This window comes from Berghia stephanieae, chromosome 12 (genome assembly GCF_034508935.2).
Source record: "Berghia stephanieae isolate SIO BIC M18660-M18661 chromosome 12, UCSD_Bste_1.3, whole genome shotgun sequence".
Classification (NCBI taxonomy): domain Eukaryota; kingdom Metazoa; phylum Mollusca; class Gastropoda; order Nudibranchia; family Aeolidiidae; genus Berghia; species Berghia stephanieae.
In genome coordinates this window covers 3340613-3348952 of record NC_088371.1, presented here as the reverse complement: position 1 = coordinate 3348952, position 8340 = coordinate 3340613, and the positions used below count along the sequence as shown (strand labels likewise).

General features: G+C 38.2%; 1 protein-coding gene across 1 annotated transcript in view; it reads right to left on the bottom strand.

Annotated features, from left to right (window-relative positions):
- Window positions 1-5502, bottom strand: part of LOC144958153 (nuclear pore complex protein Nup214-like) — a 43488-nt gene extending 37986 nt beyond the window's left edge. The window contains exons 1-2 of the mRNA XM_078889913.1: window positions 5246-5502; window positions 1-69 (exon numbers count right to left, since the gene is read on the bottom strand). The exon at window positions 1-69 is cut by the window's left edge and continues 147 nt beyond it. The gene's annotated coding sequence lies outside the window, so the exon portion shown is untranslated. The remainder of the gene's footprint in view (window positions 70-5245) is intronic.
- Window positions 5503-8340: the final 2838 nt, after the last annotated feature.

Sequence of the window (8340 nt, the reverse complement as noted above, 5' to 3'; positions counted from 1 at the left end):
CTTTGTTTCTCTGGGTGCCCGTCGACGCATCAATCGATAAAAGATCTGATGTGTTCACCATGTTGAAACCTAAAGGAGAAAAAAAATATTGTCAAGAAAAGCATTGCCAGAAATTAAGATTTTCTCAGGTTGTCTGGTAATTTATTATCACATGTCCACAAAACTAGATCCAACAACACAGGATGGATGGGACATTTATCCATTGCAACGCTCTATAAAAAGAAGACGGAATTAAAAAAATAAAATTTAAAAAGAAAGTGGCGGAACCAGGATTCGAACACACACCGTCGATTCTGACAAACCTTCCAGGGTAGACAACTTAACCATTTGGCCATGACACCCACTTGAAAGTTGACTCATATTGCGAAGTAACGACTGATTTATTGTTTTTTAATTTTAGGTTTTTATTGATATTTTATTAACTTTACTTATTTCTATGTGCATTTTGAAACGTTCCATATTCTGGGATGTGGATAATTGTTTAAAAGAGCGGAGTTTCAAAAATGTGTCTGGGAATAACGAATTTTCATTATCCCCAGACACCTGTTCTGGGGATAATGACAGCCTAAAATTAAATTTAGGGCAAAGTTGTATAGAGCATCCCTGAAATTCGTTCCAGTAAAATCCTTACTCAAATCTTAGCGGCCATTTTTGAAATCCAAATGGTGGTTACTACCGGAAATGAAGCAATTTCAGGTTGCAGTCGCAGGATCCGTCAGTAACACAAAACATAAGGCAAACATTTTTCAGCCTTACTTTAAACTAACATAACTTTTCTTCTGCTAATCTGATTTTCACAATTTTGGTATCCTTAGAATCGTTTTGAAAAGCACTTTATAATGATATAGCTTAACCCAATTAGAATTTTTGGGAGGCCTTCCGAAAGGTCCTACACTACATCCCCAGTATTCTTGTAGTGTAGGGGTGGGGGTTTGGGCTTGGGAGGGGGGAAACTTTAAAAAAAAATAAAAATCCCCCCCCCCCTCCCAAACCCCCTACTAGAACATTATCATTATAAAAAAAACAAGAATACCAGGGATGTAGGAGCTTTAAGGCGCGGTTTGGGTCTAATTATATTAGGAAAATCCTTCGAAAAATTGATTTTGAGACTTGGTGGAAAATGATATTTTATTATCCTAGAAATAATATAAGTGAAGTCCAAATTCTTAGGGAGTAGACTATAATGGCACGAAAAACACAGTCGAAAATGGTACAGGTAGTAAGAAAAGTGTGAGAAACGGGAAGCCATTTTGCTATTTTCTCAATATGTCATTTTTCTAAGATGGGATACTGTGTCAAACGTTTCTCAGAATCTATTCAATGAAATTGAAATTTTCCACTTATCACAGAGATAATGTATTATGTCACCATAGAGAGATTTTTTTGTTAAGATATGTGAATTTTGAATAATAATCCTAATTCTGAATTTTTAACATCAATTTTGTCATAATTTCTTTATTCTCAACTTTGACTTTGTAATGTCTAAATAAAAATTCCATAAGCTAAAGCTGTAAAATCTCTCTATGGTGACACACAATGTTGTACAATGTTGACAAGAGGGAAGAATATAGAGGTCATTCCTTCATTAATTTTTGTGGAACGTTTGCCACAAGATTGTTATATTTTTAAATGTCAGACCCCCAAAATGGGTATCAACACAGATAGATCTAGATAATTAAAACGAAGTGGCAATTCGGACTCTTGCCACAATGCGCCTGTGCAATCACAGGAAGTGTCGGAAGTGGACGATGGGTCGAAAGTGAAGTGTGGTAGGGTGGGGGGAAGGTGCTCGTTCTCAGTTTTAAGTTGTCAGTCCGTCGGAGGGCAAGTGAGCGAGCAAGTCATGTTTTAGAACTCCTGAAGATGACTAACCTTCAAAAGCGGTGATCTATTATTCCCCTTTGTCTTACTTTTTCTTGGGTACTTTTTAATTGTAATTCTAGAACTTTTTACTATCCAATTTCTCCCTTTTTACTGGCGCTGATATGACCTAAACGTGTTGCAAGCGACTTAAAAAACAAAAACAATCTAAATATTCGTGGTCTTTGGGAGATTACAATTGTAGTCGCTATTGTTAACGTTAACAATCAATTTGTCCTCGCATAGATAAAAGAGTGTCTTTGTGTTGGAATATTTATTTGATTTGCCATGAGCATGTTGCAAAAGATACATGCATGACATACCTACATTATAAATTTTGCCATTTGCGGCTGCGAAAAAGTGGGGGGAAAGGAAAATAATGACTTTGGGCTTTGAGCGTTTTATTTAAAAGGCAGTATGGGTCGGGCTTTGACAAAAGGCAGTATCTTAATTCTTTTTAAATTAAAAAATGCTGTTTTATTTCTAAATATAAAAATAGAGGCGATTCTTGGCGGCAAACCATACAATAGAGCCCCGCCACTGGGGTAGGTGCAGAGTACCGTCTAATACTAATATTATTAGATAATATTGGACTAGGTGCCTATTAATAAAATAAGCACTGGTTGAATACGGAGAGAAAATTAATGATCAACTGGTAATGGGATTGGGGAGTAACCAGCGACTTCTCAAGTAGACGATGGGGGTAACCATTAACATCTCCACAACCCACAAACGACCGACTGGGTGGGGATCCTGACCTCCCATAGCGGGCAGGGAGGTACATACTGTGTCTTCTATCCCTTTAACTTTATATATGTTTTCCAACATGCTTTCTGTCTTTGTCTCGGAATGAGATTAGGGCCTACTTGGTTTTGTCCTGGCACTGGCCGGAATCCTGGCTGGGAGGGAAACAGTCAAATGCATAGTTATTGTTTTGGGAGATGATATTTTTTTCCTTGTAAATCATCTCTCTGTTATGTATTATTTCTATTTTGAATGTATAATGTAAGCATTTGAGTGTGTTCCTCTTTGTTGGATTTTGTCCTTATGTCTGGATGAGACTTGTAGGTGATTTCAAACTAAGTACATTGGTGGTATGCTCTTGGAATCTACATCTGATCCTTATTTGTTCTCAGTTCCCCTTTGTCTTACTTTTTCTTGGGTGTTTTAATTGTAATTCTAGAACTTTTTACTATTGGAGTGACTATTCTCACCCCTGGGATGAGAATAAAAAATCGATCGAGCTCTCACCCCCGGGATGAGAGTAGAGGTCCTTGACACTTCTCGCTATTCTCACCCCTGTTACCAACACGTAGGGAGGGTAGGTAGCCTAGCCTAGCCGCCACCCCTTCTCACTATTCTCATCCCGTATTACTATTACCTAACCAACAGCCAGATATAAATTGAGACAGGGGAGAGAAATAAAGAGAGGGGGGGGGGGACGAAATAGAATGTGGAGGAGAAAGAGAAGAAGAAAATACCAACAAATTAAAATAGAGAAAGAGGGGAGATGGAGAGAGGGTGAGAGAGATATGAAATATTAAGTGGACGAGAGAAAGGAAATACAAACAATATAAAAGATGTAGAGAAATAAAGTTTGGGGTAGGGGGAGGGAGAGAGCGAGAAAATATAAACAAGTTAAAATACCTAACATAGGGAGAAATTGAGACAGCTGAGTCAACACAAAATAATAATATGCCCATAAAAGGAAACGTCCAATTCTTAGAAATTTGGCGAATCCAGTTCGCTTTTAGAGAGAGAGAGAGAGAGAGAGAGAGAGAGAGAGAGAGAGAGAGAGAGAGAGAGAGAGAGAGAGAGAGAGAGAGAGAGAGAGAGAGAGAGAATCCCGTAGACAGATTTCCAACAATGATTCCCATATCTCAAGCCAGCCAGTCTACATTTTAAATGCACGACACATAAGTTCACCCTCCTTACGTCCAGTACCAGGAGAGATTTGATGATCAGGTGAGAGTGGCGAGGAGGGGGGGGGGGGGGGGGAGGTGCTAAGCTGACCCTACACAGGGATGAGAATAGCGAAACGGACTGCGGCTAGGCTACCCTCCCTACCTGTTGTTTAACAGGGATGAGAATAGCGAGAGGATGGGGGTGCTAAGCTGACCCTACACAGGGATGAGAATAGCAAGAAGGGGCGGGGCTGCATGTTCACCCTCCTTACGTCCAGTACCACTAAAAGTAGTCACGAGAGAGATGATGATGATCAGGTGAGAGTAGTGAGGATTGGGGGGGGGGGGAGGTGGTGTTAAGCTGACCCTACCTACACAGGGATGAGAATAGCGAGAAGGCGAAGGGACGGCGGCCAGGCTAGGCTACCCTCCCTACCTGTTGGTTAACAGGGGTGAGAATAGCGAGAAGGGACGGCGGCTAGGCTAGGCTACCCTCCCTACCTGTTGGTTACAGGGGTGAGAATAGCGAGAAGGGGCAACTACCTCTATTCTCATCCCGGGGGGGAGAGAGAGTGTGTGTGTGTGTGTTTGTCTTTACGAAGACCGAATTGTCACAGGACGCACCTCACACTCGGGGTCCCAATTGCCATGGGAAGCAATTCAGACTCGGACTCGGGTCCGACGAATCCGAATAGCCTTAAGCCTAATTAAAATTTTTCTAAATGTTTTTTACCCTATAACTATAATGACGATATAGAATGATTAAAACTGCCCAATATTGGTAATTAAATATTATTTAGAAAAGACCCAAACCGCCCCTTAAAGCGATAAAGATAATAAATTCCCATCAACAAGTGATCCTTAGTTTTCTGGGTCTCACCTTCAACATTCAGGTGGCCGCAGGGTTGCCAGATTATTTTTCAACAAAATGCCAGGGGAAGACTCAAAAAATGCCAAAACACTCAAAAAAATGCCAAAGTCTGTTGACTCCCACCCCCACTAAGAAAACTACTCACTTTTGATAGACAATTTACTATCATATCCTGGTGGCTTGCGTGTTTTCTTTTCTTTCTTTTATTTTTTTTTTTATTTTTTTTTTTTTTGAATTATACTAAATTTCCTGTTGGGGTAATTTTTTACCTACTGACTACTAAGTGGAGTGCTAAACCACTACACCACGGTTGGATTTTAAGAATGAAAAAGAAATACATTAACATGAAAGGTAAATACGTAAACAGTTAAATAATTATTGACAATTAAGAAAACTTATTCTTTCGTGTTTCTTATTATGTTTTTTATTGAATCTGGTTCAAGTGCAGAGTCCAAAGTTTAGAAATAATTAAGAAAAGGTGTCATTTGAAGTATAATATACAAGAAAAGAAAATGCCAAATGAAAATGCCAAATGCCAAATGATTTTTCTAATGCCAAACGGTTTTCAAAAATGCCAGATTTTTGGAATCTGGCATTTAAAATGCCAAACTGGCAACCCTGGGTGGCCGTCATGAATGAAAACGAAATTTGAAATTTGACACCGAGGAGCATGCTTAATGCTTGCCAGATTTCTTTGCGACTGCGTTCCAAACAAGATGTCAAACTCGCCAAATGGCATCGAAAATCTCTTGGTTACAAGTTTCTTGTTTTTACGTTGTGATGTTTTTAATTTAGATCTAATTATTAGACAGACACTGAAGATCAATCACAAACAGCCATTTTTCTGGTGACATATTGTTTATTTCTGGAGTTTAAGGCAGGTGTGCCAGATTATTTTTCAACAAAATGCCAGGGGAAGACTCAAAAAATGCCAAAACACTCAAAAAAAATGCCAAAGTCTGTTGACTCCCACCCCTACTAAGAAAACTACTCACTTTTGATAGACAATTTACTATCATATCCTGGTGGCTTGCGTGTTTTCTTTTCTTTTTTTTTTTTTTTTGAATTATACTAAATTTCCTGTTGGGGTAATTTTTTACCTACTGACTACGAAGTGGAGTGCTAAACCACTACACCACGGTTGGATTTTAAGAATGAAAAAGAAATACATTAACATGAAAGGTAAATACGTAAACAGTTAAATAATTATTGACAATTAAGAAAACTTACTGTTTCGTGTTTCTTATGAAACTTAATTAAGAAAAGGTGTCATTTGAAGTATAATATACAAGAAAAGAAAATGCCAAATGAAAATGCCAAATGCCAAATGATTTTTCTAATGCCAAACGGTTTTCAAAAATGCCAGATTTTTGGAATCTGGCATTTAAAATGCCAAACTGGCAACCCTGGTTTAAGGGACATCACTCTACAATGAACAATACATGTTATACCATGTCATTCAAAGGACATAACTCAATAATAGTTAATACATACATACATAACACAGTTGTTTCCCTTGATTTATTACGTTAATGCTACTTTATTACACCCCTTCCCCCTAAGTTAATGACATTATCATCCTTAATTTTACATTATAGCGAATAAGATATACAATTTGCATTTTATATATATACCAACTCGTGAAAAGGAATTTCATTATACCTAACCCTTAGCTCCGAACAAAGTTAACATCAAGTCTTAATCATTTTACCGAGAAAATACCACCTCAAATCAATGATAATTTGCATGACATTAAACAATTACCACATAACCACGAAGAGTTAATCATTCCAAATAATCAAAATAATTATTGATGACATTGTAACATTTGCATTAATTAACATTAGACAAACATGATATCACCATTATACTACCTGATTGGTTGGTTCAGGAGTTTTCTAACACAGAGACCACAGTGGGTAAAGATGAATGGGCATGTCTCAAGTATGAAACATCTCTCAAATGGCTGTCCCCAGGGATGCGTTCTCTCCCTAATTCTCTACATACTATACGCTAATGATTGTAGAGATTCATTCGAAAACTGTCAGGTAAATAAATATGCTGACGACACTGCTATACTAGGTCTCATAACAGATAAAGAATCTGAAACCAATTATTTTAATCAAGTTCATAAATTTGTAGACTGGTGCCAGCACAATTTTCTTGAAATTAATACCTCAAAAACTAAAGAACAATTTTTTTCCAACAACAGAAAATACGAAGATTTTAAACCTGTTAAAATAGGAAATGTTGATGTAGAAATTGTAGATGATTTTAAATACTTGGGCATAACGCTTAGTCACAATTTGAATTTCAAACATCATATCGACAAACTGGGTAAAAAACTAACACAAAGAATGTATATTCTGAGAAAATTAAGATCCTTTAAAGTCAGCAAAAAGACCATGCTGCAAATGTACAACTCTTTCATTATGAGCGTTATTCCATTTGGCATTACAGTGTGGCATGGTGGATGTGGGGTAAGAGAAAAGTCAAAGATAAATAAACTTATCAAAGAATCGAGTAAAATAATAAATTCCCCTCTGGATGGCGTCGAACATTTGCATCAAAAACATCTCATTCCAAAAGCTGTTCTATCATCCATGGGCTTCATCAAGAATTTAAAATTCTCCCATCAGGTAGAAGGTATGCTCTCGCACACTGCAGAACCAACAAATACAAAAGGACTTTCGTTCCTTCTGCAATTAAATCAGTTAATGCTTCATAAGTCTGCAAAAGTCTTAACAATGCATTACAATAAAGGAGGGGAATGGATAGAGAGAGAGAGAGAGAGAGAGAGAGAGAGAGAGAGAGAGAGAGAGAGAGAGAGAGAGAAATTGTTCATTGGCATGGTGTGTTTATGTGCATGTGCGCGGGTTGTGTGTGTGTGTGTGTGGGGGGGGGGGGGGGGGGGGGGGGGGGGGTGTGCACGCACTCATGTAGTATGACATATGAGAGTATGATTAGGACTCAAAATATATTTAGAGTATAATAGTATTAATATGTGTAGCTTAGTTTCATATGGGAGAAACAAAATTCAAGTAACTCAGCGCCTTGTAGTTGTTTATGGCCGACCGTTTTTTATGAATAGTTCTCACTGAATTCTTGTGGGCGTTCGGGACTGCATGTGGTTTTGTGTATTGGTGCGTTGTGTCCTGCTGGCGGGTGTTTTGAGAATTTTGGACAAACTCACAGCATCGATAGTTATTCCTCACATACAGAGAAGATAGATAAGAATGAAGGGCGATAGAGAGAGAGAGAGAGAGAGAGAGAGAGAGAGAGAGAGAGAGAGAGAGAGAGAGAGAGGGGGGGGGCGGGATGAGAAAGAATAAGATTCTTACCTTTAGAGAGGAAGAGGGAGGAAATTTGATGTGCAAATCTCATTATCTCATTTTATGTAACTTTACTGCAACAAAATTGCATGTTATGTATATAATAAGAAGATATTACTATTTCTGACATAGGCGTGAAAGAACACACACACACACACACAGAGAGAGAGAGAGAGAGAGAGAGAGAGAGAGAGAGAGAGAGAGAGAGAGAGAGAGAGAGAGAGAGGACCACAGGCTTTCCCTCTCATAGCTTGTTACAGGAATAATATAATATGGAGTATGATGAAGATGGTGATGGTGTTATTGGGGAATGGTGAAAGTGAAGGATTGTAACGAAAATATTAGGAAGGTTGTTGTGATGATGATGATGATG